General features: G+C 50.0%; 1 protein-coding gene across 3 annotated transcripts in view; it reads right to left on the bottom strand.

Annotated features, from left to right (window-relative positions):
- The window catches only part of LOC146839640 (uncharacterized), a 390,678-nt gene that overhangs the window by 137,114 nt on the left and 226,435 nt on the right, over positions 1–27,129 (bottom strand). The gene's annotated exons all lie outside the window — the stretch shown is intronic.

Here is a 27,129-nt window from a genome sequence, read left to right as displayed (position 1 = left end):
CAGGATGCTGTGAACATGCCCGTTGAATAAACAGAGATACACCACCTCACCATTGCACGTCTAACAGGCTATAAAATAACACTGTTTGCAAAAACAAAAATGTTCATGATTAAAATGTGTCACCTTGAAGAAAGCTATGTTACTGCCCCTCCCTTCTGTAAATTGATGGAATTGGAATTGAGATGGTGATAAAAGGACAGGTAGACTAGACTGAGGTTCCCTTATCTGACCCTTAAGGGGAACTATATGTCAGTGGCTTTCGTTTGAGTACCAAGTTGGCACCACCATAATTGCTCATATTCTTTTTTGTGTGTTCTGCAATGCAGAAAACTTCCACTAAGTTAAAGAGAGCTAGGAGTCCAACAGATAAGTCCAGGTCATCTATTTGTTTGCTGTAGGCCACTACTGAGAACACCGCTGCACCACAATTTTTCTAACAACCCATAACAATTTTGAATTGTTCCTAAAATGCCATCATTTTCTATCTGGTGACCTATTTTCATAAAAAGTGATTTCTTTACCTTGCATGTCATGCTTCTTAATAGTGGCTAACTGTCTGAAGAGCACATAGCTCTACAAGAGCTTGTTTGGAACAACAGGTTTTGCTGGAGAACTCATGCACTTGCTATATTAAGCAATTTAAAGTTTTCCTGCTACAACTATAACTTGAGAGCATGGTCACAAATGCAATATTTATGTTGGTTTCCTTGGAAAAATAATTCTAGAGGTGTCTGTAGACCTGCATAGTAGCAAAGGTTTACAAAGTAGAAGCTGTGTCATGATCTCTATGACTAATGGAACACAAGAAACACAAGCAAGCCATTGCTTTGAAATTCCTTTTTTTTGTGGTTCTTCAGATGAATAATATAGGAATAGACAGATGCAATGGAAATGATTCAAAGTATGTCTGGATTGTTCTTTCAGAGCTTAGTAAATGAACCAAGGCTTACCCCACTACTTGGGAATGGGACAGAAAAAAATTAATTGTATAACGTTTTGTCCTTGCCAGTTAATTAAAACTTTGCATTCTACCCACAAATAGGTCCAGGATGCTCTGCAGTCACCAGAGGGCCCTGGACATAATGCTCTGCCTAGCTGCTCGTTATGGACCATACATATGAATATGACTAGGCGGAGCTGCGGAGCAAAGAAGTGCTACAAGAGGCAGTACCACCGAAAACAAAAAGAGAGAAGGGCTATCCATGACCCAGCTTGTTGGTTTACTTGTGCCTGAGTCCCAGTCCATTGAGCCCCAGCCTGAGGGCTCGCCTGTGCTTGAGTCTCTGCCCCTTGGTCCCTCTTGAGTCTGACCCCCCTCCTTCTTTTGAACCCTCTGTGCTGTGCAATGTGCAAGGTACAATATACACCCAACAGAAGGACAGTGCACCAGAGGGAAAGTGAATGAATAGGGATGGACTTGACTAATGAAGAGTAGGGAGATAGGTAGGGATGGACTTCATGGATGAAGAATAGGGTGCAGGTACCCTGTCTAAGATGCCAGCGCCAGAACAGGGTAAGGGAGATTGGTGCACTGCCCTGGACACTGGATATGATTAGTGGAGGGTGTCCTCTTAGGAGTGAGGGTGCCCTATCCTGAGTGAAGAGGATTTTTCCAGAAAGAGCTGGACGAGTAGCTCCACCGCCGATGCTCAACAGCGCCTACGCCAGATGAACAATAGTAGCCTACTGGTGATGGCTCTCCGATAGACACTGGATAGAAGTGTTTCTCCCATCCTGTTCCCTGGTTACCAATTCCATTGTGCTACATTTCTCTCCCAATCACCATGGGGCCCGATTCACAGAACAAACTTAAGACTAAATCCTAAACTTAGTACCATTCTGGTATTCACAGAATGCACTTAGTACTTCTGGTATTCACAGAATGAACTTACTACTTTTGCTATTCACAGAATGAACTTAGTACTTTTGCTATTCACAGAATGGATTTACGACTCCTAAACTTACGTCCGCACTCGGGCCGGAAATTCCGGCCCGGAGGTGGAGCTTCCGACCCGGAGGCGGAGCTTCCGGGCCGGAGGCGGGGCTTCCGGGCCGGAGGCGGAGCTTCCGGCCCGGAGGTGGGGATTCCGGCCGATTTAGCTATGGCTGAAATCTCCACCTCCGGGCCGGAAGCTCCGCCTCCGGCCCGGAAGCTCCGCCTCCGGCCCGGAAGCCCCGCCTCCGGGCCGGAAGCTCCGCCTCCGGGCCGGAATTTCCGGCCCGAGTGCGGACGTAAGTTTAGGAGTCGTAAATCCATTCTGTGAATAGCAAAAGTACTAAGTTCATTCTGTGAATAGCAAAAGTAGTAAGTTCATTCTGTGAATACCAGAAGTACTAGGTGCATTCTGTGAATACCAGAATGGTACTAAGTTTAGGATTTAGTCTTAAGTTTGTTCTGTGAATCGGGCCCCATGTATCTGTTTGGTCACCCGATTGATGAGGAAAATAGCCTTTGCACCTACCTGTCCAGAGCGGGGTCGGTACGTAGTAAGTGCAAGTTGCATCCCTGGTTGTTATTGTGCTAATAATAGTGTTAGGAACATCCTACTCCCTGAATGAGAAGTATCCTGTGCACTCTCAAGCTCATGCAGCACCTGCTTCTCTTGTGAACATGTTTGTTACATTGGCTCCACGCACAGGGGAGCACAGGAGGACATAAAAAGATGATACAAGTGTCTACACTGGTGTACCTTCGATTCTGTTCTCCAGTCCCAGATATGACATTTATTGATTTCCGCACTGCAAATGAATGTATACATTATGCACCTGTCGTAATAGTTAATATGAAAGTACGTTTTTTTATCCATGAGTGGGGGGGATTAAGGTGGGTGTGAACATATGACTTCATTCACAGACCGAACATAACAATAGGCCCATATTAAATTCTGTATCATAATGTTCACTTTGCCCGTGGATCACAAGTTTATACTTAGCATCCATGAAGATGGTTGCAAATGTTGTCTTTCTTTACTTTTTTCCCACTGTATTTGTTGCCCCCTCTACATATCACACATTTCATCAGGTACAATGTAAAAATATGTTACACGGGGAATAGGCCCTTGTAGGCACTGTCTCCTAGCTTGTTGTGTCTATTGGGTAGGTACAATTGACTCAGAAGAACAGAATATCCACGCACCACAAATGTTAAGATTATGCTTTAGAAAGAGATGACAGGGGTCATGAGCATTGGTGTAGACACTTTTTTGGTCAATATGTCTCTTATGGTTTCCCTGCTTAACAGCGAGCATTTGGACACTTCTGAGTATTAAGATATTGATGAGTATTATGAAATTGATTATGTGAATAGAGATTTGCCCCCCTCCCTTAGAATTGTAAAGACGCCACAGGATCGCCAAATAAAGGGTTTAGCCTCTTCTGCTAAAAGGAGGGGCTGTTAGATTTCAAATCCCCATCCCTGTAATGCACTTGTTTCATGCTTTATTAGGCTAGCAGTGCGTGGCTAAATAACTGCAATTTGAATTCATGCTATGCAACCCACTGAGTTATCCCCGTAAATTGCAGACTTCATCTAGCGAGTGTGACTCCATTTTGCATTTCGTAATCCCTAATCCTAATCCCAAATCCTGCAAGGACTATGCACCTCATATGTTCCATCGCGAGCATTGCGCTCCGCTGACCACCACCTGATGTGCGTTCCACGGATTCACTGGTGTAGAGCAGGGGGTCGCTCCTTCAAAGCTCAGGCCCCTACGTTATGGAATTCTATCCCATTGACTTCTTCCAGTAACCACGATCATTGGGCATAAAGGAAACTGATTAAAACTTGGCTTTTCTCCTCTATCTAGCCTTATTTCTTCTGGTCACTCGTCCGCAAGCGCTGGGACGCTCTTTTGCTAGGCCAGCCATGAGGTTTAGAAATGACCCTAACATATTAGGCTGCTTAGACTGTGCCTGAGTTAGGCCTCACCGCTCATATTGCTTGCCTCAGCAGAACACTGTCTTTTGTTATAATTTTCTCTTCTGTCCAAGGCTGTTTTCTCGACTTGCTAATGAATAGGCTATTCTGACATCACACGCCTATCTGAATGTGTAGTTTCTGCTCCCACGTTAGGAGATGCTGAGACCTAGCACCTTATCCTTGAATCCCTGATAAAATGTTACCATCTGGCAGGTGTTAGCTCATCTCTCTGTGCTCTCATTGTTCATGTTCGGCCCAAGCCGGTAAGTTTCCACTGTGGGCATGACTGGAGGCTCTTGGGAAGAATCATATTGTGTTACCAACTGTTGGGGGGCCAGTACCTCGGCAGACATCTTAGGATGCAAGTCATGATGGACTCCTCTGCAGAGTATTGCTAATAAACTAGCTGTTTGTATTCCCTACTGTCTGACCGACTCTTCAGTCTTGGGAAACCATAGCAGGTGGTTGTAAGAGCCACTTCCTTCACAACTCTTTCATCTTGTAATTCACCCTGAGAGTGTGGGATACCAGAGGAATGTGTGTGTGGGGGGGATAGTGTGTCTGTATGGTTGCCATCAATTTCTAAAATAGATAATAGACAATTACAGAAGAAAAAGATGTTTCTTGCAGAGTTGTGTGCTAAATTATTTTATTAGGTATAGTACTAAATGCCTTGAAAGATCTGAGTGGGGTTGGAGTTGCAGCAGAAGCAGGCTGGAACATTTATTCCCACCATACTACCACTATGGTGAAGTATATTCAGCTGGTGAATTCTACCCATATTGCAGTAGTGGGTGGTGAATCTTAAAAGTGGTGGACAGGACATTTTAGATATGAGTCTTAATGATAAAACTAAAAATGGAAGGGTTCTCATCACCCCAGAAAATTTTCCAGAAAATAGATTCAAATTGTGGATTTTATGGCACAAATTTGCATCAAATCTTTGAAAAAAAGAAATCTAAAGATGGCATTTTACCACACAAGTGCCTAGAAAATATTAAAAGCAAGCTAAAAAATACTCAAGGCTTAATCCCCAATTGGTGTCGTTCTGAAATGTCTTACCTCACCCTCACCCAAGTCAAGCACACATACCCACCTATTAAAATAGAAACCTCACATGTTTCCTACCTGTAACATTGCTCTGTCTGCTTACAGTATTTTGTGGAACAGGGTGGTGGTACTGGACATAACACATACTGAATAAATAGGATGGCAAGAGATGGATCTACCCATAGCATTTCGAAATTGGGTAATCCTAGGCAAGCACTACAATGTTCGAGTTCAGGAAGTGTTGCAAAAACCTCTCCCATGTTTGAGTGCCTGTAATGTTGCTCCAGCTACAATAAGAATCTAGTCCCATAAAGGGAACACATGGCAATTGACATGCCTCTCAGTTTATAAATAGCATTGTCATCAGCAAGGGGACTGGAATGTTTCTCTGTTTGAAGACTCTCTCTTTTGACAAATACTTTTCAAATAGTCTCGTGTAGTAAGGTAAAAAGCTTTCATTTGTTAACAAAATGCAATCTCTTGAAATTTGAAGACAGCTTATCATATTAAAACATGATGTTAGTACTATGCCAGCTATTTTCAGGGCTCAGCTCCTCAATGGGTTTTTACCGCAAAAACCCACCCTTAGCTCATCTCTTAGTCGGTTTTCCCGTTAATCTGTTATTTCTCCCACCTCTAGTGTACAGTCAGTCCTGTCCCTGCCTCAAAAAAGCATAGCTGTGTAGATTACACTCCAAATATGTGTGTCATTTCCATGTTTCAGTGTGCTTATGTCTCACAAGTCAATACATTTTGAGTGAGAAGAGTCTTCACAGGTCTAGTATTGTACTGAAGTGGTGGTGTCAGAGGTTCAGTTTTTATACACCTTTGGGCCTTTGTAGGGGGGAGACTTAAAAGCCAGGCTTTTCTGCGGGGACAGGAGCCTATTCAGGTGTACATGAGGTTGGGTCCAGCTCCCACCTCTCATCGTGCCAGGATGGCCCATCAACTCACACCTAAACCCCAATCACTCATGTCTCTCTAAGGGGAATACAGATAGCCCAGCTTCCCACCCCAGGAAGGTGTCAGAGACAAGCAGCAGGTACCAAATGGCTTAAGAAGGAAAATGCCAACTTTCTAAAAGTTGCAAAACAAGAAGGAAATGCCAATGCTGATAACTAATTCAAAAAGTGAATCACTCGTGGAAGAAAACATCAAACGTCCGTGACTGTACTGATTAGTAGTATTTATTTCAATAGCATCTTGTTAAGTTTAAATAAATCTTGTATGGAAATTTTTTTAATACAAGAATGAAGCACTGTTTACAAATTATTGACAAAGACATATAAAAAACATATAAAAAACACTTGACTCTACATTTGACTCAAAAGACTGTACTGCCATTTAGGCCGATGTGCTACCTTACAAACACATTCATACACCACTCCTCATACAAAAAAGCACTCATTCAAACAAAACTATCTTCGGTAATCTACTTGCCGCTAATATGAAATTACCAAAGAACCTTTACAAACCTGGTGAATTGTGAAACAAAACCATTTAGAGGTGCATATCACCTATTGTTCCTGAAATCATTTTACAATTAAGCAAAGATTTTTTGAATGCACCAACAAGATCTATTTACACCAGTGTTTGTTTTCACAACAGAAAAAGGGTCGACGCGTTTCGAACCCCTATTATTAGACACAGGGGGGTTCTCCTCAGTACCAAGACACAAAGTGGCAGCGCATAAATGGATGCCTTTTCTTTTGAGATGAATGGACAAAATGTAATGGCAAAAGTCACGATGAGAAGAAATTAGCGTGACTGTCTTGAATGGTTCGATTTCATACCACAAAATATAATGGAAGCAAGTCGCTCCGCCCTTCTGGGTGCTTCAGACAGCAGGAACTCAGCTGACTGGAAATTTAACTGAGCCGGAGCCGCCGAATCTAATTCGTGGCAGGAAGCGCAAATCCTCCAACGGAACGAGAAACTGTTGCTTCTTAAGAACTTTCTAAAAGTGGCATTTTCTGAATTGCAATTTAAAATCCGACTTTACCATAAGTTAAGATTTCTAAACTAGCATTCCAGGGAGACCAGACTTGGAGGTTTCATCTCTTCCCAATTAGAAATTACACGTATAAAATGTAATAAGGAAATCCCAATGTTATCCTATGAGAGAGATAGGCCTTGCTGTGGTAAAAAACAACTTTACATGGAAAACTTAAAACATGTCCTGTCTGCAGGGAAGTACCCCTTTTTGACATGGTCACCCCCAGTTTTTGCCTGAGAGTTGGTGCAACTTTGACTGAAAGTGTGCTGTGTCCCTGTTAACCAGGTCCACTGCACGATTATCATTCCCCTAAACTGTATCACAGTTCCACAATTGGCACCCCTTTGGGCACCTTGTAAGTCCGTTGTAGATGGGACCCATGGTATGTAGGGCTTCTAAGGTCTGCAGCACATATTGTGCCATCCAAAAGGACCCCTCACCAAGCACATGCAAAATTGCCATTGCAGCCTGCCTGTCTTGGCGATGAGAAAATGAAGGGTCAACATGGCAGACATCCCTGTGTCTTATGTCAGCATGGCATGTGCTAGAGGTAAGTTACCCCTACAGCAGGTCTTACATCCCTAAGGCAGGGTGCGCTGAACCCCATTTGTGGGCATATTGTTATTGTTATTGTTATTTGACATTTGTTAAGCGCTTATATCACCCTTAGGTCTCATAGCGCTAATACGAGCAATCACCATGAGAAACAGAGAGGACGAGCTGTGGGTGTGGGGAGTTTAGAATAATAGGGTTTGAGGGACCTAACAAATTTGTTATGGTCGCTTTCCATTCTGAGGTGTGTGGGCAGCGCTTTCCAGATCGTAGGGGCGATGTTGGAGAATGATCTACCGCCATACATGATGGTGCGGGTCTTTGGTATGGTTAGGAGATGTTTGCTTGCTGAGCGGAGGGTTCTTGTTGGTTGATATGTGATTAATTTCTGCGCAAGATAGTGGGGTCCCTTTCTGTTTAGGGTATTGTGTACCAGACAGCCTATTTTAAGCGTGATCCGCTTTTTGATAGGGAGCCAGTGGAGGGTCTTCAGACTGGGGGCAGAGGGTGAGCGGAGGGGAAGTTTAAGGACTAGTCTGGCCGCAGTATTCTGAAGGACCTAAAGTCTTGTCAGGTGTGTTTCATTTACGGATGCCAACAGGGAATTGCCATAGTCCAGGCGGCTGATAATTAATCCCTGCACTAAAGGCATGTGTGAGGAGAGTGGTATCCATTTAAAGATTTTTCTCAGGCAATGCATTAGCCCATAGCATGTGCGCATCACCTGATTGATGTGGTCAGACATTGAAAGTTTGGTGTCTGTTATCACGCCAAGATTGAGTGCTGCCTTTTTATGTGAAGGGCAAGGTCCTAAGGTGGTTGGCCACCAGTCGTCCGTCCACACAAGATCTCCGTTTATCCGGCATTAGGTTGGGGGTGGTTGTTAGTCATCCAGTCCTTGATATCTGTGATACATTGTTTACACTTGAGTTTTATAGAGGTGGAATCTGGTCCAAGGGTGATTAATAATTGGGTGTCATCAGCATACAACACTGTATCAAAGCTGTATGCTTTGATTATTTTAGCTAGGGTGGGTAGGTACAAGTTAAAGAGAGTGGGGCTGAGTATGGAACCCTGGGGGACACCCTTATCTATGGGCTGGCTGCTGGAGGTGAAAGGTCCTCTTTGGAATTTGGATGCACGGTAAGTGTGGTAGCTCCTGAGCCAGTTCAGCGTTGTGCCCTCGACACCAAGCTCCCACAGGCGGTCTAAGAGGATGCTATGGGAGAGGATGTCGAAAGCTGCAGACAGGTCCAATAGTACCAAGATGGCAGATTGTCTGGTGCCAATGGTGAGTTTGATGTTATCAACTATCTCCAATAGTGCCGTTTCGGTGCTGTGGAAGGCCCGGAACCCAGACTGCGAGGGGTCCAGCAGGTTGTTATTCTCAAGGTGTTCAGACAGTTGATTGTTTACTAGTGCTTCCAGGACTTTCCCAAAGAGAGGTAGAAGGGAGATAGGTCAGTAATTATTGTGTTCTTTGGGATCAGAGTTGGGCTTTTTTAAGATGGGTTTCACAATGGCCTCTTTCCAAATGGATAGTACAGTGGACAGGGACAATGAGTTATTGAATAGCTTGGTCAGTCTAGGTGTAAGGGCCAGTCCAATTTTGGATATAATCTGGGCGGAAGCTGGATCAGTGGGGGAGCCAGATTTAATCCTCGAGATGGTTGATAGGACTTCTTCCTCGGTTGTTGGGTAGAATTCTCTGAGGAGGTTGAGATGAGGGGGAGAGATACCCTAAATCCTTTTTTTTTTATATCCAACTTTGTTTTTATTAAGAAAAAGAGGTGAGCTCACTGTACACAGCTATGTGCCTACAACCATCCTGGCCGGCAGCGAACGAAATCAAGTCCCATTAAACAAGGGCATTACAGCATAGCATATCACATGTATTTCCCCTCCAATTCTCTGCCTTCAGCGTATCGTACCCAGAGAGCCCGTCACCCCATATCCTACCTAAAAACCGTGTTCACACCCGCAGGGGAGTCGGGTAAGGCAGGTGTAGCTGGTGTTGCACGCCACTCCCCAACAAAAGTCCCGCAGCAGGGGGCTAACCAGACGCTAGGCCGGGGCTAGTGCGTGCCGTAGTCCTGCCCAGAACAAGTAGGTGCTACAGTCTGCGCCTGATCTATGCCACGTGCGTATAGAATGTGTTGGGTAGCTCATGTATGGTAGTGTAGTGTCCCAGAGTAAGCGTGTAATGTTGGAAGGGGTTGGATGGAGGAGCGTCGCGCCACCGCGCTGGGTCACCAAGGCCCTAACAACGCACTTAACCTCTACACGTCCTGAGTACAGGACAAACTAAGTAACAAAGGACGGGGGGGGCGTGGCGGGGGAGGGGGAGGGCGGCGGAGGAGGGGAAGCAGAACGGCAAGCGCCGCAGCGGGGGGAGAGGGAAGTCCAAGGGGTGCGACTAGTCTCGCTTAGGCTGGGCCGGCGGTCCTCCAGCGCCCCTAGTACCCCCGTAGGGATGCATGCCTGCACAGTGGGAGAATCCGACCCCGGCGAGCCCACCCGCAGCTAGGGACCCCCCATCGTCGAGGGTGGCAGCGCCACCGGCCGTGTGAGAATCTCGGAGCGCGTCAGGGAAATCTCGTCGTCAAACAGTTTCAAAGCCCGCAGTCTCGGCGGTTGCAATCGCGCGTGCTCTATCCTGCCCAAGTGGTCCACCAAGGGAGACCAGAGGGTCTTAAACCTAGTATCCCTGAACTGGAGGCGGGCTGTAATCAGCTCCATCGCCAAGACCTGCCAGAGACGGGCGAACCACACGTTGATGGACAGCGGTTCCGCCTTCTTCCAGTACACCGCCACCGTTTGTTTTGCTGCACCTAGCATGTGCAGGCTCAGGTGCCAATCCCGACCTGTCATCGCCCGTCGTGACGTCGGCCGGAGGCCTAAAATAATCGTGAGGGGGTCCTCTGGCAGGGGGTAGCCCAGCACCCTCTTGATGTGGCCGAGGACTTCCTTCCAATAAGTAGTCAGACTCGGGCATGTCCACCAAATATGGATAAAGTCCCCTGGCGCCTGGGTACAGCGCCAGCACAGCAGGGACACCTTGGGGAACATCTTCTGCAGCCGGACAGGGGTGTAGTACCACTGGGTCATCACCTTGTAGTGCCGATTCCTGTTGGGGGATGCTGCGGAAGGTTTTAGGGATATCGCTCCAGAGCCTTGCCCACTGTGCGGAGTTAATCCCGGAGCCCGAAAGATTCTGCCACCGCTCTTGGTACGGATGTAGTCCTGGACGCTGGGAATGCTGGTGCACTTTATAGACTCGAGAGACGAGGCCCTTGTATGTGCCAAATGTGCGCGCTAAGTGCTCAAACGGGGTGAGAGGTCTCGAGGCCGCCTGCACCAGCGAAGAGCCCTGCACCCAGTGCCGAAGCTGTGCGTATTGGAACTTGTCCCTGTCTGTCAGCCCAAAGTCCCTTTGGCATTGCTGGAAGGATTTGAAGGTCCCTCCCTCAAAAAGATCTCGGATCGTCCGGCAGCCACTTTCCGTCCAGTTCTCAAAGTATGGCGGGCGGCAGGCCGGCGGGAACTGGGGGTTGCGAGCTATAGGGGTGTGCGGTGAGGGGAAGGTGGTGAGGCCCCTGCGGACCGCCACCCTATCCCAGATATCCAAGACCGTCCTAGTGGGGGCCGCCATATACGCACTACGGTGACGCGCCGCCCGGGGCAGCCAAGCGTGATCCCAAATCGGGCGACAGGTAACTGCCCTGTCCATGTGGAACCAAATTTTCTCGCTTTCCCACGCCCCCCACTCCAGGACATAGCGGAGGTGTGACGCCCAGTAGTTGTCCAGTAAATTAGGACAAGCAAGGCCGCCTCTATCCCGAGGGAGCTTCAGGATTTTGTTAGAGAATCGCGGCTTCTTACCTCCCCAAATAAAGGAGATCAAGTCCCTTTGTAGCCCTTGGATGTAATGTTCCGGGATGGGAGTCGGCAGGGTCTGAAACAAGTAGAGAATCTTCGGTAGCACGGACATCTTAATTGCATTGAGGCGACCAAGCCAGGAAAGCGGCAGTGTCTTCCAGGTGCGCAAGTCGTCCAGGACAGAGCGCCTGCACTCCGGCCAATTGGCATGCGTCCAGGTGGCTAGGTCCGGCGTCAAGTTGAGGCCGAGGTATCTCACGGAGTCGCTCGCCCACTGATATGGGGTGCTCGTCCGCAGCGCCGCCACCTCTGCCTCCGGGATCGTGAGGTTGAGCACCCAAGACTTAGTGTGGTTAATTTTAAGCCCGGAGGCCCGCTCGTAGGTGCGTAGCAGCGATTGTGCGGCTGGGAGCAAGGTTGAGGGCACAGACAGTGTGAGAAGGAGGTCGTCAGCGAAGAGCGCAACCTTATGGTCACGTCCCCGAAGGGAGATGCCCGTGACATCCGGCGACTGGCGAATGAGAATAGCTAAGGGCTCCGCTACCAGGGCAAAGAGCAGAGGCGATAGGGGGCAACCCTGCCGCGTGCCCCTGCAGATGGGGAAAGGCTGCGTGAGTTGGCCATTAACTCGCACCCGGGCTGCCGGGGCAGCGTATGGGGCCATGATGCGTGCTTCCATTTTGGGCCCAACCCCTACTTTCCGTAAGACCGCTCGAAGGAACTCCCAATCTACCCGGTCGAACGCTTTTTCAGCGTCTAGGGACAACAGGCAAGCCGGGATATCCCAATGCCTGGCCTTCCCCACTATGTGAGCAATGCGACGGACATTGTCTGCCCCCTGGCGTTGGTGAATGAACCCCACCTGATCCGGATCCACGAGGTGCGGGAGGTGAGCACTGAGCCGTTTGGCAAGAATTTTAGTATACAGTTTAAGATCTGTGTTCAACAGGGCTATGGGCCGGTATGAAGAGCAGAGAGTGTGGTCCTTCCCTGGCTTTGGGATGAGGGCGATCTCAGCCATCGCCATGTCCGGGGAGGGTCCTCCCGAATCCGCGAAAGAATTAAAGAGACGAAGAAGGTAGGGTTGCAGCTGCGGCAGAAAGGCACGGAAGAACGCCACCGGTAGCCCATCCGGCCCAGGTGTCTTGCCTAGCGGAAGACCTCCCAGGGCTCCCGCTATTTCTTCCAGTGTAATGGGCTCCTCTAAGAGCTCGGAGTGATGTTTACTCAGCGGATCCCAATCACATTCACCCAGAGTCTCCGTGATCAATGCAGGGTCCGGCGGTTCTCTCTTGTATAGAGAGGAATAGTATTCATGAAACGCCTGGAGCTTCGCTGCTTCAGTAGTCACCCATGTACCTCCCACCCCCCGCAGCTTCGCGATGTGGGCCCTGGCCGCCCTCGCGCGCAACCGCCGCGCTAACACCGTTCCCACCTTATCCCCGCCGATGTAAAAGCGCTGCCGGAGCGCAAGGAGCGCCCGTTCCGCCTTATTCGTCCTGTGTGCCCGTAACTGACCCCTAAGGACCGCTAGCCGCCGCTTATGGGCCGCCAACGGGCGGGTCTGATCCATCTTCTCCAGCGTCTTGAGTTCGCGGGTGAGTCTGGTTTCGTACAGTTGGGCTTCCCGTGTCCGCGCGGCAGCTATAGCCGTGAGGGTGCCCCATATCGTGGCCTTGAAAGCATCCCATAGGAGGGGGAGAGGAGTCTCCGGCAACTCGTTGTGCTCAAAGTATTCCAGTATGGCCGTCTTTATTTCCTCCCTGTCTACCGGGTCCCGTAGGGCGTGATCCGGGAACCGCCAGCGGCATGGACCGGAGGTACGAGTGGAGCGCTCGTGGAGTAACATCTCCACATGGGCATGGTCGGAGACCGAAATGCTCGAGTGTGAAGCCGAAATAGTGTCTGGAAGCAAAGAGTGGGAGACAAAGAGCATGTCGATGCGAGAGTAGGATCGGTGTGCATGTGAGTAAAAGGTGAAGTCCTTCAGCCCCGGGGAGTGATAACGCCACACATCTACCAAAGTCAAAGCAGTAAGGGATTTTTTCACAGTGGCCGACAGGGCCCCCACGCCATGGAAACCTCCCCCGCAGCGATCTAGCTCCGCGTCCCAAACCAGGTTGAAGTCCCCCCCCACTATAAGATCCGAGCCTGTTGTAAATTAAAGCAGAATGTGATTAAGCATTTACTGAAAACATTAATACTTCCCCTGTTATCGTGTTTTCTTCGGTTATGTTGACTGAAGTCCGGACTCCATTTTGTATTGACATACTGCCACGTGTTTGTCACGAGGAGAGTCCGACCTCTGTGTTAGTTGCTCCTGTAATCTGCCTAGTATCAGTTTATAAATAGCTCTCTTGTCCATCTGGCGCATGCCCAGACTTGACCACATCTGTTATAATTAGCTTTGCTTGACCATGTGTTTTCACGGGCCCAAAGAGTGTGTTGGCTCCGCCCATGTATTGATTCAGTATCGAGAATGACCATAAACGGTAATGTCCTTCGACCTCATGATGTATCCACCCACTATGAGCCCCTCTGTTGTGTATAAAAGGGGACTGTGTACGCAAGTTCTTTGTGCTACTCCATGCAATACTAAAGAGTGTTGTGTGGATTGTAGGACCACCCTTAAGGGTTAATAAACGTTGTTTTTGTACTTTGCAGTTTCCGTGCCAACTTCCTTATAGATTCCGTTACAGGAGAGCGAACCCTTGTGCTTTGCGGGCCTAGCTGGGGCCTGTATTCATCAATTGGCGCCCGTCACGTGGGGCTCATCGGCGACTCGGATGCTCGAAGGACTGGTCGCGACGAAGGTGAGGAGTTTGGCCGGGGACGTGATCACTGCCAGCGGCGTCTTAGCCCTGGCATCCCGAGGTTTTTCTTCCTTCCCTTCCGAGCTGACCGTCTGGGTGGCGCCGGTCATCGACTGAGACCTCTTCTGTCGGTCCTGCCGTGAGAGCCGTTTGGGCGATTGTGGAGCTTGGCAGTTGGAACCTGGACTCTTGATTGGTAAGAACCGTTGTACGGTACTTGCTCCGAGTTTTGAAGCCCGGTCTGGCTATTTGAGTTTGATTGATGGTGACTAGTCATATTTTGAATTTGTCTTTGTGGAAATATATGCGTTGCAACACATATAGGCAGGTAATGTGGAGAAATTTCTCCAGGAGCTGTGTAAACTTTGAACGGCGCAACGATTAAGTGCCATTTTCTTTATAATATTGCATATTTTGCACTATTCCTAGCATGCCTGCTTTTAGCGCACTCCGTAAGTGGTGCTGCTGTTTTGGAAACCGGTTGAACCTCGAGGAATCTGCTCCAGCTCCCCCAGAGGGGACTCCTAATAGGGATATGTACGTGAAGCATGGTCTTTCTTCCATAATGTACAGCACGTTATGGAGGAAATACACGAAGAAGGATCCTGAGTTGCGATGGCCTTTGTATGGATCGTTTGATATACGTAAGATTGAGTATGTGGAACAGTGTATGTGTAAGCGACGTGCTCGTCAGGATATGTTTGAGTGTGTGCGATTATGGGTGAAGGAAGTGCGTGAGCGAGAGAAACGTGAGAAAGCGCTGTTTGATAAGGAGCAACGAAAGAATGATCATGTGCGAGCGCAGGAAGCGAAGCGTCGGGAGGACAAAGAGCAAACGGACAGACAAGAGAAAGAGCGTAGGCTACAAGTTTCGGGTCAATATGTTGTTCGTCAGCCGCTTTATCCTGTCCTTAATAATTCTGATGATGATTTTTATTTGCTAGATCGCTCTCCGCCCCCTTATGTTGGCGCATCTGCTCCACGGCCGCAAGATTCTGACCCGGTTTCGGGTAAGGTAGACACACGGTCCATGCTGTCGGCCGAGCAAATGGCTGAGCTTCGGACAATTTCCTTCCGTGCGCTTAAAGGCAAGGTATCCATGGAGGACTTATTTCAGACTTGGGGGCAGTGGCAGGAGAGAGATAAAGTGTATTTTCTGGGTCATTTCGCGGAGGAAGTGATTACTGCTTTCCGAAAATATTCTCATGTTCTTGAGCCTGACGAAGTGTCTTCGGACGCTAGAGCAATACGTAACGGTGCTTTTTCTCCCTCTAAGGCTCCTGAGGCGGCTCGGCGGCTGTTCGCCTTGCGGGACGAGGTGCTGGCCCTTCGAGAGAAAACACGCCAACAAACGGAGGCGGAGAAGCAGTCGGATTCGGTTGCGGCAGGGGGCTACCCATCTACCTCCCAGTCAGATAAGGATGATGTAGTGCATGCTAAACCAATGCGAGAGGCGGCGCCTTTGTATGTTCCTCCTAAAGGAGCGGGGACTAGCCCGGACATTAATTCTGTCGATGCTAGGGGATATTTTGTGTATAATTGGGTTTATACTCCATGGCATAGAGCCGATGTTATGGCATTGAAGAATGCATTGCCTGACCCCCGTAAGAATCCAGCGGCCTTCTATGAAGAAGTCGAGGGGGCCTTGAATTCTTGCGTTATGACTTTAGCAGATATAGACCTGTTCTTTGGCCTTATTTTACCACCGGATATGTGGCGATCTGTACGAAAGGTAGATGATATAGTTGCCTTTAAGGCCCGGTGGTCTGAGCTTGAGGACGAAGACAGGGAGAGGAAGCCCGCGCAGAAACCGCCGCAGAGTATTTTAGATCTCCCCGCTGCTATTGTGACTAAGTTAAAGACGATTATCCCCCCTAAAAAGATTGACTGGAATATGTTAGCAGCATGTAAACAGAAAGTTGACGAGTCAGTTGCAGATTTCTTCACGCGCTTTGAAGAAACATTTCATGACTTTAGTGGCCAGTCGCTTACTGACGACACAGGCCGCCATCTTTTCGCGGACAAATATGTGGCTAATCTGCTACCGGCAGTTGCGGCCCGGTTAAAAGCGAGTGAGAGTTCTTGGTCCTCCGCGACACCGACGGCCCTTCTGACTATCGCTCAGTATTATGAGCGTCAGGAGCACGAGGCGAAGGGCCAGGAGGAGAAGAAATCGAAAGATCTCAAAACCAAGGTGATGTTAGCACAAGTATATGGCCCGCCCCGACGGGGTAATAATAATAGAGGAAGGGGCGGATCTTATGGTCCCCCTTCGGGCCGATCTGATTTGAATAGGAACCAGTGCGCGTATTGCAAGCAGTTGGGCCATTGGGCCAGGGATTGCCCAGCGTTGCGTGCTTCGCGTCAGGGGCACACTCCGGGTGGCCCGAGAGGTAGAGGGGGCTTCTCGAACTTTAGAGGGAATTCTAACGATAATGTCCGTTTCGATACTGCTGGACAGCACCGAGATAGCTCAAATGTTTTTGATCGCCAGCACCAGTATCATGTATCGGACATCGATCAATCGGGATATCATGATTCTCAGCATGCATAGGAATGCGTAGGATGGGGGTCCGAATCAGTTGAGGTGCCGGTCGATCAGACAGGTCCGTTTGTATCGGCTGAGGTTTTAGGTTCTACTGATCAGTTCCTAGTGGATACAGGAGCGACACGTAGTGCATTGTCTAGGTACTTGGTTCCGGGGGCTCCCCCATCCGGCTCAATAGTTACATCGGTAGGGTTTGACGGTACACTCTCCCGAAGCCCTCTTTCGCAGCCCCTTGCATTTAAAGTTGATTGTTTTTCTGCGCCCTGTCCGTTTCTGCTTGCTCCGTATACACCGGATAACATTATGGGCCTTGATATGTTAAAGTACTTTAGGGCTACAATCCGCTGTTCCCCTGAGGGTGTGAGGGTGATCTTAAATGACAACTATCCCAGGTCTGGGCGGATGTGTACGATATCAGAGGATGCATTGTTGGCTACCCTCCCCCGAGCTTTATGGGCGACTTCGGACACAGATGTGGGACAAATGGTGATTCCTCCGGTCCACATTAGTGTCCAGGAGGGGGCGGTGCTACCACGCCTCCCGCAGTATCGTATTTCCCAGGAGGGCGAGGAAGCTCTCATACAGATTGTGCAAGATTTGATCGCAGTAGGAGTAGTGGAAGAAGTTCCCTATAATATCTGTAACAGTCCGATTCTCCCTATTCTGAAAAAGGACACGGATGCAAAGGTCTATCGGTTCATAATTGATTTGAGGGAGGTAAACAAGATCGTGATACCTCAGTACCCGGTGGTTTCTGATATCACGACGTTGCTTACCTTGGTCCCGCCTACGGCGACCATGTTCTCAGTGATTGATTTGAAAAATGCCTTCTTTTCTATTCCCATTCACCCTGATAGCCGATTTCTTTTTGGGTTCACATTAAACAATAGATCTTATCGTTTTTGTAGAATTCCCCAAGGTTATACAGAAAGCCCTAGTATTTACAGTCAGGCTTTGAAGCGACAGTTGGACTCCTTTGCCTTGCTCGAGGGGGTCGCCCTCATTCAATATGTCGATGACATCCTGTTGGCGGCTGACACCCTGGAGTTGTGCGAGAAAAGCACGCTAGCCTTACTTTCCTTTTTAGCATCCCACAATCACAAGGTCTCTAGGAAGAAATTGCAATTCTGTAGACCAAAGGTGACTTATTTGGGTCACCTTTTGTCTAAGGAGGGGCGTGCACTCACACCAGATCGTATCCAAGTAATTTTGGACACACCGAGGCCATCCACGCAGAAGGATGTGCGTGCATTTTTGGGTCTTGTTTCTTTTTGTAGACAGTGGATATTGGGGTTTTCACACATAGCTAAGCCATTACTAGCTCTCTTGACAAAAGACACGCCCATCCCGATCCCCTGGTCAGATGAGTGTGACGCTGCTTTTCAGCAATTGAGACAGGCCCTTTGTTCAGCACCAGTGTTAGGGACCCCTGATTATGCAAAACCCTTTTCGTTGTATGTGCATGAGAAAGATGGATGTGCATTATCAGTCTTAGTGCAGATGCACGGCGATAAGCAGCGCCCTTGTGCATACTTTTCGGCTGTGCTTGATCCTGTCGCCCGAGCATTACCAGGGTGTTTTCGCTCGGTAGCGGCGACAGCTGTGTCAATACGCCAAAGTGAAGGAATTGTGTTGTCCCATAAATTGTTGGTGTTAGTTCCCCATGCTGTTGATGCCCTGCTTAATCAAACAAAGACGCAGCATTTGACCAGTGCCCGTTTAACGGGATATGAGTTGACGCTTTTGGCTCCTCATATTACGTTAAAAAGGTGCGTGACATTAAACCCGGCCACATTGTTGCCATACCCCGAGACCCAGCCTGAGGCGCAGAAAGCGCATGATTGTATTCTTGTGACTGAGGAACAAACAAAGGGTCGTATTGATCTCCAGGATACGCCCTTTTCAGAGGTAGATGGAGAGTTGTGGGTAGACGGATCATGCCTGAAGCTACCAGATGGTACGACTTCAGCAGCGTATGCGATTACCACGTTACAGACGATAGTGGAGACAGCACGCATACCGCAGAAATCAGCTCAAGCAGCGGAACTGATAGCCTTAACACGAGCATGTGAGCTCAGTACAGGATTGTGTGTGAATGTTTACACAGATAGCCGCTATGCCTTCGGAGTAGCGCACGATTTCGGCCTACTCTGGAAGGAGAGAGGGTTCTTAACGTCACATGGGGTACAGATAATGCATGGGGAGTTAGTCCACAATCTCTTAACCGCATTGACATACCCGAAGAAAATTGCCATTGTTAAGTGTAGTGCCCATAGGAAAGTAGTTGATAAAGTTGGAAAAGGGAATGCGTTAGCGGATTGCGTAGCAAGGGAGACTGCGATGCAGCCCGGCGCTACTGCCATGTATGTAGTAAAATCACAGGTGGAGAGATGGCATGATGCGAAGGAAGAAGTGCGAGAAATACAAAGGACCGCTTCTGACAAAGAACGGGAACGATGGGCTAGCGAAGGAGAACTGGATGATGAGGGTTGTTGGAGAAATAAGCAGATGGATAGATGGAAATTACCCACGGCCTTTGTACAACCTATGGTTCAGATGGCACATGGGCTAGCACATGTTGGAGCTTCCGCAATTGTGAAATTGCTTACCCAAGTCTGGGAGCATCCAGAGATTGCTAGCACAGCAAAGAGGGTGGTGCAGACCTGTATGATCTGTCTGAAATATAACCCAGGGAAAGGCACTCGAACCCCAGCAGGAGGATTTGCGACGCCCACTGCACCCTTTGAGGTTCTGCAGATGGACTATATCCAGCTTGAGCGCTGTAACAATTTGAAGTATGTTCTAGTAGTGGTCTGCGCCTTCAGTAAATGGGTTGAGGCGTACCCTACGAAAGACAATACTGCAATGACTACAGCGAAGCTATTGCTGAAAGAGTTTTTCCCTCGATACGGCGTCTGTAGACTTCTGTGGAGTGATAATGGCCCTCACTTTGTAGCGGATGTTATAAAATATGTCTTGAAGGGCCTAGGCATCACCCAGAAGTTCCACGCCGTATTCCACCCCCAGTCTGCAGGACTAGTCGAGAAGTATAATGGTACACTGAAGCTTAAGATCGCCAAAATCCAAGCTTCAACATCTTTGACTTGGCCAGACGCCCTGCCACTGGCGTTATTGTCAATTAGGTCGGTGCCACACTCTCGAACTGGCCTTACGCCATACGAAATCGTATTTGGACGCCCAATGAATATTTGGGGTCCACCAAGGCCTAAGGCGGTGTATGATGTACCTTGTGTAATGATGAGCGATTATCTGGCACAGTTAACGGATAATTTGGTTTCTATTCATCAACAGGTCCGAGAGGCGCTCCCTGATCGGTCTACCGGCGAAGGACATGGTCTCCGGCCTGGGGATCATGTCATGGTGAAGGTTTTCGACAGAACGAACAGTTTGGAGCCGAGATGGGTCGGACCTGAGCAAGTCCTCCTTGCAACAAGGACGGCAGTGCGAGTCTCGAACAGGAAGAATTGGATCCATTCCTTGCACTGTCGAAAGGTACCGCCCGGATTGGTGGAGTCTGCCGTGCTGACCGATCAACGAGAAATCCTAGCAGCAGAGACAGGCCGTGCTGCGGAGCCAAACGACACTGAGGAGCTTTTTCCGGACCACGCGACTTCTGGAGGAAGGCGATATCATCTGCGACCAAGGAAGTGAGGTTTCCAGTACCGGGACATACTGTCAGAACGGCCCTTGGGTTAGTGAAACGGAAAGCCGATGAGGCAAGGGGGGGGATCAGCCCTGCATTAGTGTAGTGACACCCGTCTTGGCCCGCTGGTGAAGAAATCAACCGCTGCCCAAGGGGAAGAGTTCTGACAGACTTTTTAGTTTCAGGAAGATATCAGGGTATTGTTTCTTTTGACATGGAGAAGAAGAAAATCCTTTGTGCGTTGGGGTTCATGCTAACAGTAGCTATTGTTGGGATAACCACATGGTTTGTGGAGGAGGTGACTCCTGCTCGGAAAACACTTGTGTTGACAACTCCGGTGCCCGAGGAGCACTACTTTTATACATTGCCATATCAAGAGTTGAAGCATCGACAATCCTATTTGAATAACACTTTCATTCAGATGCTGCATCACACCCACGTTGCTACGAACGCTACGAACTGTTGGATATGTGGGATGATGCCAGCCCATCAGAAGAAAGGAGGTACGCCATTCATACCACTTCCTTTCTCTCATAATGGCTCTTGTAGGGCATGGTACACTTTGCTGTTTGCCACTCGGAAACCGACAGTGGGACGATTGCTTTTCAGACTCAATAAAGAATGTCATCAGGACAAAAATGGATATCCACAAGCAAATGGGACAATTTGGGAATGGGAAGAGTACCGACCAGACAATGAATCCATTCCCTATATCTTCACGAACACCAGAGACACTGGGGGGAAGGACAAGTTTGTGATCCAAGTGGCCCAAGCCCAAGCGGACCTGTGTGTCCAGAGTGTGGGTTTCATCCCTGTTGGTGTCAGTGACTGCATAACCGTATTGAACATCGACGGGTTAAATAATAGTACCTTCCTAGCATCCCATAATACCTACTTTGTATGTGGAAATAAAGGTTATTACCGTTTGCCGGCTGGGTGGTCTGGGGTATGCTATGTATCATTCCTATTACCTCCTGTATTCTTAGCACCTGCATCATATCATAAGGATTTGAAACTGTTGAATAATGTGACTGTAAATAGATATAAACGTACTCTATCAATTGATGATGTGGATCAGACCGATACCAGCTTGCAACAGTATATTGATTTTAACTTAGGACTGTTTTTCTTTGTTGGAGCCGCTTTGAATAGTAGGAAGATCCGAAGATTAACAAGAGTGGTAGAAGCTGTGACCAATCAGACTGCCGCTGCTCTTGGGAATCTTACGGAAGAGTTACAAATAACTAGGATTGTTGCATTACAGAATCGTATGGTATTAGATGTAATGCTAGCTGATCGAGGTGGAGCCTGTAAAATTATTGGAAGTAGCTGCTGTGTGTTCATCCCTGATCATACGCCATCCGTCTATAATGCCATTAACAAGCTGCATAAAATAGCAGCTGAAATCCACACAGAAAACGGCACTTGGTCCTTTTCTGGATGGTTTTGGGCGTTGGTTACTGCCTGGGGATGGAAGGTCTTAACTGGTCTCTGCATTATTATAGCAGTTCTGTTCCTTTTCTGTATGTGTATTCAATGTGGACCATTGTGCTGTTCCGTATGCATTTCATTCTGCATTCCAGATAAGAAAGCTATTGCCGATGTTGCTCGCCAGAAGGGTCTAGCTAAAGAGGTTAAGGGAATGATGATAATTGATATATATGACGATTATTCTTGGAAGCCGGATGTCTTCAGTAAATGCTGAAAGGGTCGTCTGTTGTAAATTAAAGCAGAATGTGATTAAGCATTTACTGAAAACATTAATACTTCCCCTGTTATCGTGTTTTCTTCGGTTATGTTGACTGAAGTCCGGACTCCATTTTGTATTGACATACTGCCACGTGTTCGTCACGAGGAGAGTCCGACCTCTGTGTTAGTTGCTCCTGTAATCTGCCTAGTAACAGTTTATAAATAGCTCTCTTGTCCATCTGGCGCATGCCCAGACTTGACCACATCTGTTATAATTAGCTTTGCTTGACCATGTGTTTTCACGGGCCCAAAGAGTGTGTTGGCTCCGCCCATGTATTGATTCAGTATCGAGAATGACCATAAACGGTAATGTCCTTCGACCTCATGATGTATCCACCCACTATGAGCCCCTCTGTTGTGTATAAAAGGGGACTGTGTACGCAAGTTCTTTGTGCTACTCCATGCAATACTAAAGAGTGTTGTGTGGATTGTAGGACCACCCTTAAGGGTTAATAAACGTTGTTTTTGTACTTTGCAGTTTCCGTGCCAACTTCCTTATAGATTCCGTTACAGGAGAGCGAACCCTTGTGCTTTGCGGGCCTAGCTGGGGCCTGTATTCATCAAGCCCACCGGGTCAAGATACTCCCGGATGACCCCGCGCAGGTAGGCATCCTGCCCCTGATTGGGTGCATAAAGATTACATAGCGTAAGCCTACGGTGCCCCCTCGTGAGCTCCACCCTCAGGACCCGGCCCGCAGTGTCTCTACGCACCTGAGTGTCCCCATGACAGAATCCCGCCCGGCAGAAGATAGCAACCCCCGCTGTCTTAGTGGCCGCGGATGCCCAGAATCTATGGGGAAAGCGCGGATGGGCCATACGACCCACATCGGCCTTTAGAAGGTGCGTCTCCTGCAGAAATACTACGTCGGCACCCTGTTGGAGCAGGTACCTCCAGATCTGATGTCGTTTGCTAGGTGAGTTGAGCCCCTTCACGTTCAAAGAGACGACCTTCCAGGAGGGTACAGTAGTCATAGACATGGGTCAACATGCGCAGTCGTCCCCCCCGCCGCCCCCAGCCCCCCCACAAAGCCCCCCCGCCAGAGGGTTAGGAAGTAAAAAGGGAGAAAGACAAAAAAGTAGGAGCAAACGAAAGAACCAAAATCACAAAACGGCCAACATGGCCAACAAGGACTATTCCAGTCTAGGGAGTGGCCAGGCACTTCGGCACAGGCTATCCCAGAGATGTCACTCTCCCAGGAATAGTGGTGAGGGTCCGTCGGCACTGCCGCCATTCTCCAAGTTAGAAGGAGCCCCGGGCCGCCGCCCGGCATCAGGAGCTGCAACATCGATCACAGCAAATGGGCCGCAATCCCTTTCCCCACCAGCGGCCGGCAACCCCAGAGCGGGCCATCTTGTTTTCTCGAGGAGGAAGGAGCCCGAGTTGCAGGCTCGGAAGTTCACTAGGGAGCGGGCTCCTGTGATCCCGCCAGCGACGATCCGGCCTCCAGGGACCGAATATGGCGTATGATGTCTTGCTTGTCCCTCGAGGATCGACTAGCAGCAGGGGAGGAAGATCGCCCCGCCCGGCGCACCTTGGACCAGCTAGGCTGAAGCGAGGCACGAGGCCCCGCGGCACCGCGCACCGGGCTGGCCGGAGGGGAGTCCGGGATCTGGAGCAGCTGCGCGGCCTCCCTGTAGGACCGCAGCACCCGTCGTCTGGACTCCCAGTGGAAGATGAGAGCGAAGGGATGTCCCCATTGATAGCGGATGTTGAGGTCTCGCAGCTTGTCCGTAACCGGCCGGAAGGCCCGCCTGCGCCGGAGGGTCGTGGGGGCCAGGTCCTGAAACAGCTGGATCGGAGCCCCGTTGAATTTGAGGTCCGTCCTGTCTCTGGTCGCCTTGATAATAGCCTCCTTTTCAACAAAGAAGTGGACCCGCGTCAGGATGTCGGGAATCAAACCTGGCCTCCCGGGTGGGCCTGATACTCTGTGGGCCCTATCCAGGGCCGGCGGAGAGGCGTCGTCATCCCCCCGGAGTTCATGCAGGAGGTCCGCCACAAAGGTCATAATGTCTGTCCCCTCCGCGCCAATCGGGACGCCCCGAATGCGAATGTTGTTGCGGCGCCCCCTATTTTCCAGGTCCTCCTGCTTGATCTGTAGCTCAACATTCTGCTCCTCCAGGGCCGCTATCCTCTGCCACAGGCGCTCCTGGTCCTCCGTGCGAGCGTCCAGGGTCTTCTCCATGTCGTCGACCCTGTCCCCAAGCTCTCCCACATCTTTCTGGAGCCCCTTGACGCATGCCTGGACCTCCGTGCGCAGCGAACCGATTTCAGACTTGAGGTCCTGCATGAAGAGCGCCATGAAGGACTGTGTCACTGGCTCCGCCGACCCACCAGCCCCTAACGCCTGCGAGCCCGTCGGCGCCCCTCCAGGCTTATTCCAAAGGTCCTTCACTGTGGTATCTTTCGTGGGCGCTGATGAGTCTTTTCCGGGCTTGGTGCGCGTCATTATGTAGTTATACGCCGCCTCTGTAGGGAGACCCCAGCCGCAGATCAGGCCGTCCACTCAGCACCCGTGGAGGGCCAACCAGCGCCAAAGGGCGCACAAGCCAGGCCGAGTCACGTCCAACGTAGGGCTGTCCCACACTCCAGGTCGCGGGCCCTGTCGCAGCGCCGCAGCGGATGTGTCCCAGGTGCAGCAGGTGACCAAGGCCTCGTGGCCCACACTGATACGATTCGCCCTCAGGACACGGATGTTGCCAGATCTCCGGGCCCACCAGGCTCCGGCCCGGGGCCCTCCCCACTCTCGCCGGTAGCGAACAGCACAGCGTCCGGAGTTCTGAGGAGCGCGTTTTCCCCGCAGCCCACCAACCGCTCAGGGGGGCCCCGACAGCCAAGCAGTCCCGCCGTCCCAAGTCCCTCTAGCGCCGCACCGCTCAGCCCCTCTCTTCTTTAGTGTCCAGCAGGGGGGGGGGGCCAGTATCCAGGGCCCAGTCCGGCGCACAGTCCCACTGCCACCACCCGCGAGGATCGACCTGCCAGGCCGCCTCCGGTCCGAGGCTCGAGTTCAGGGCCGCGGTGACATCCCCCGCTCTAGGCCTCCAAGCGCTCCCTCCGCAGACGCTGCCACCCCCAGGACAGCACTCCCAGGGGTACTCCAGCGTTCGGGCCCACCGCTGCCAGGGCTCCCCCCGCTACCTCAGCCTTTCCGTCCCCTCCGGCGTCAGGGCGAGCCGCCCCGCGGGCCGATGCCTCCCGCCGACCTCCTCACCTCAGGCGGAGTCCAGCGCAGCAGAGTCCAGCGCCCGCTTGCAGAGGCCGCAGCTTCAGAGGCACAGGGTCCCAAAATGGCGGCCTCGCCCACCGGAGCAGACACCCCAGCGCCTCTGCCCTCAGCCGGTACCAGGGAGTCTCGGTCCCCGCTCCCAGACACCTTTGATCGCTCCCAGGTTGATCAAACAGCTCGCTCTCGGCAGTTTCAAGCTCCCGGGCAGTCCGCGGGAACCGGCACTGTTCCCCAGCGCAGATCGCGCAAAATGGCGGCCGACTCCTCCGCGCCCGGGAGCGCCCAGTGTCCAGCCTCCGGTGCCGCCAGCCGCACTCCTCGAGCCCGCCGCACTAAGCAGCGGCAGCCCACTCCAGTTCCGCCGGCCTCTCGCACCAAGTGGGGGCCGTTTACCGGCCGTCAAAGTGCCGCAGCAGGCTCGTTTTAGCCGGCGGCAGCCCGGAGCTCCAGCAGCCCGCGTCCTACTCCATGCTCGGCTTGGCCACGCCCCCCCTAAATCCTTTTTGAAGGGAGTGTTCCTGTAGGCTGTGGGAAAGAGCTATGGATGATTTTAATTTTATTCATGAAAAAGACTGAGAGAGAGTTGTCCCACTCTTGTGAGGAGGTCTGTGTTGATTGACAAGAGGGGGGATTGGTAAATTCTTTCAGGATCTTATAGAGCTCTTTTTGTGAGTTGGATGCTTGGTTAATTCTGTCTCCTAAGTAGTTTTTTTTGGCTGCAGCTATGTGGTCCATATAGCGCCAGTGTCTTATTTTATAGTCCTGCTTGTCTGAGGCACTTTGTGTATGTCTCCATTTACGTCCAGCCTTTCAGGCTGCTAGTTTGTCGCTTTTCAGGTCTGGTGTGAACCAGCGGGAAAGTTTGTAAAGGCATTTGGTTTGTTTTACCGGGGCGATTTTGTAGAGGGTGGATGTGAGAGGGTGGATGTGATAGCTTGCTCGAGCGATTTTGCCGCCTCATTGGGGAACTCTAGTTCAGATGGAGGAAAAAGGGCAAAATGAATGGAGAAGTAGTCTAGTTCATTTTGTTCCAGGGCCTACTAGGACACGATTCTACCGAGGGATTTAGTTGGGCCGCTATACCCAGTATTTGAAACTTAAGGATATGTTGGTCAGACTATAAGACTGGGACTGGTTGGTCGACCTCTACTTGGGGAGTAAATAGGAGATCTAAGGTATGCCCTGCTTTATGGGTGGGGCCCGTTACCAGTTGGTCAAGGCCGAGAGTGTTCAGGCTTGAGACACGATCATCTGAGTGGGGATCAAATGGTAGCTCTGTGTGGTAGTTAAAATCCCCCAGAAGGAGGAAGTTGTCTGCGGCGAGGACGTGCGGTGCAATTACCTCTGTTAGATGGCTGGTAAAGAGACTTTTGTTGCCAGGGAGTCGATAAAGTAAGGCCCCTCTCCATGTTTCCTTCGTGATGCCGTTTATTTTAAAAATGCAGATTTCTCCCCAAACCGTTTGGATGGAGTTGATGATGTGTATATCAGTGTTGGCCCTGAAAGCTATGCCTATGCCCCCTCCTTTCTTTCCTTTCCTGTCTAGTCTGGGCAGCTGATAGTCAGGAGGAAGGGCTAAGGAGATATTGGGTTGGGAGGCCTTGTAGAGCCATGTCTCTGTAATGAAAAATAGGTCTGGTTTTTCTGAGTCTAGTAGGGACCAAATTTCGAGAGCATGTTTTGGGAGGGAGCGGGCGTTACAGTATAAGCCTATCCAATTATTATGAGTGGGTTT

The sequence above is a fragment of the Triturus cristatus genome, chromosome 4_1 (assembly GCF_964204655.1).
Source record: "Triturus cristatus chromosome 4_1, aTriCri1.1, whole genome shotgun sequence".
Taxonomy (NCBI): Eukaryota; Metazoa; Chordata; class Amphibia; order Caudata; family Salamandridae; genus Triturus; species Triturus cristatus.
The sequence above is the reverse complement of the archived record's forward strand: the minus strand, read 5'-3'. Positions and strand labels throughout refer to the sequence as shown.